This window comes from Eulemur rufifrons, chromosome 15 (genome assembly GCF_041146395.1).
Source record: "Eulemur rufifrons isolate Redbay chromosome 15, OSU_ERuf_1, whole genome shotgun sequence".
Taxonomy (NCBI): domain Eukaryota; kingdom Metazoa; phylum Chordata; class Mammalia; order Primates; family Lemuridae; genus Eulemur; species Eulemur rufifrons.
Window position 1 is genome coordinate 74275256 of NC_090997.1, and position 2838 is coordinate 74278093.

The window sequence follows — 2838 nt, forward strand, 5'->3', positions numbered from 1 at the left end:
AGACTTTTGTGGAACATTGAATGGCTTGCTAGACTCATTCTTTAGGCTGACTTTTTGTGACTCATCATTATTTTCTAGGTAATTTTTAATGTTTTTGGAGTAAAGAAATAAAAGGGAGAAATGTGAACTAGAGAACCAAAGGTGAAACTCCTCCTTTCATAGCCTCACAAGGAAAGTTGAAGTGGCTGTTTGGAATGAGTGATCCCACCTTTGAATACAACCTAAATGTCTCTGAAAGGCTCTTCCTGTTACAGAGAAGTCTTGAGAGAAAAAGCAATTATCCAGAGAGGTAGCATAGTGTAGTGTGGGTCCTAATCTGGAATCCTAGTTCTAGCTGTGTGACCTGAGGCAAGTTGCCTCACTTCTCTCAGTTATAAAGTGAGCATAGTAATCACACCAGCATTCCACTGTTGTTATGAGCATGAAATAAATTAATATTTAAAAAATGGTTAGAAGAGAACCCACAACATAGTAAACATTATATATATTAAATGTAGATAGGACCTGAAAGTAAAAAAGAAAGCAGATATTCAAGAAGACTTCCAGCATGCCAAGTTTTCAAGTTCAAATATTACCTTCTAAAACAATCCATCTGAATACTGAGAAGCCACTCAATACTGTTGATTAAGTCTGTAAATAATGTTTATTATAGATAGTATGTTCATTTTTAGATAGGTCAAATTTGTGAGGCAGCAAAATTAAAATATTCTACCTGGTGGGTACAATTTATAGTGCATTTGGGTCCCCTGTATAATCAACATACACTGTTCATTTATGCCCATTTTATAGGACTAGGAATATAACGATGATATTTTAAATCATTATAGAGGTTTAACATTGTTCTATCTTTGCCTTTATAGCATATTGTTGATCATATCTATAATTTATTTGAAAAATGAATCCTTGTTCAGGAACACAACATCCAATTACAAAATTACTCCTAGGGGAAAATACAAGCTGTTTTATGGTGTGATTTCCAGGAATGCATTGTGGTGTGAAGTAGAAATTACCTACATCAATTTTGTTTTCTTTTATTTATTTCAAAACCATCTCTGCCTTCAAGTTTTACCTTCTTTGTTCTAGTAGCTTAAAATTTAGTAAATAAGTCAGCACTTCATCATTCGTATACAGCTGTTTTTTCATCCCATGATCTTTTCGTTGCCTTTGTTTGAACCTCCTCTAGTTTCATTAGATTTAATTAGTATCAATTGCCAGTGTCAGCAACGTTAGATTGCTCTATAAGGCTGTATGAACGGCCTCTGATGGCTTTAATGTAAATCCTACTTATCCTGCTCAGTTGTATACAAACATCCCTTAAAAATAGTCTTCTATACAGACATAAGTTTCTTCTCCTTTCTATATTATATCTTCATTTCCTCATTTCCTTACAGAAAGGACATGGGGATGTCGAAAGGACATATGTAAGAGTTCCAAAATGATTAAAAATTTGAAAACTAATTCTTAAGAGAAAATGTCAAATGGATTTGGAGTGTTGCCCAGCCACTTTCCCGTACCTGCATACATCCAGTATCCATCTAGTTCTTCTTATCCCATCTGGAAGCTCAGTTCCAGTCCTGTTCCTGGAACCAGGCCAACTCACATTGAAAACTAAATGAGCTACGCATCCATTTCTTACCTACCAGATCCAAGCTAAGCATGTTGCCTAGTCCCATTATCTGGGCTGTTTTATTCCTTTTGCTCATGTTCTCACCTTGTATCTATTACCAGTTTCCTATCTTTTTGTCCAAATTTGAGTCCTTGCTTAAATTTATTGCCCAGGTAACCATGTTTCCTGGATTTTATTGTTTATTTTGTTGGGTCTCTGTTTTCTGCTGCCAATCCTTCCTTCTGTGAAGAATTTCTATGTGTCTTTAGCTTCTACTTCATTCAATGTTCAGAATGTCTTGGTATCATGGGTGTTCTTTTTTTTTTTTTTTTTTTTGAGAGATCCATCCACCCTCTGCCACTGAACTCTCTACTGTGAAATTCTCCTGAGTCCTATGCTCGTTATCTGTGAGATTATGGAATCCAGGAGAGTCCTTAGATAACTGGAGATGCCAAAAATCTAAGCTGCACTCTGATAATTCAGATTTACTTAAGAAGTAGAGACAGTAAGTTTGCCAAAAACAGGTGCCTTTTAATTGCTAGTGAAATGCAGGATTAGAAATGTTTTTCCAGCCTTTGAAGATCTAGTTTGATTAAGAGATTAGAACTGGAAATTAAGGCTTGGAAATCATCACACTTATCCTGTCATGTTAATCCTCCTCGCTCTATCGTCAAAAATTGCTGTTGCTTCCCAGTGCTACTGAAATGATGCTCATAAAGGACTAAGGTATCAGAGTATTCATGACTCTTTGTGATCAGTATTCATGCCTTTAAATTCACATACCCTTCATTCCTCTACTTATATCCTGTGATCTAACCAAACTAGAAAACTACTTTATTCCCCAAATCCCTCACAATAGCCTCCTCTGTGCTTTTGTTCATTCTGTTGCCTGTCATTGGAATTATCCCCTCATCCATATCAGAATACTATCTAGCATTCGAGGCAGATTTCAAATACTGCTTTGTCCGTGATTCATTTCCTCTTTTCTCCAATCAGATGCGATCCCTTCCTCCTTTGAAGTCACAGAATAATTTGTTTTGGCATCCTTTATTGAATCTATTCTTAAATTCTGTCTTGTGTTATTGGGATACAATAACACACAGTCTAATTAAGTAGAGGGACTCAAAACATTCTTAAATGTTTAAAATGTTAGTACACATTATTGAGAGGCTAATAAGTGTAGACAAGCCTGTGTAGCTAGCTGGCCTTGTAGTTCCCAAGGAGGGTCTGGC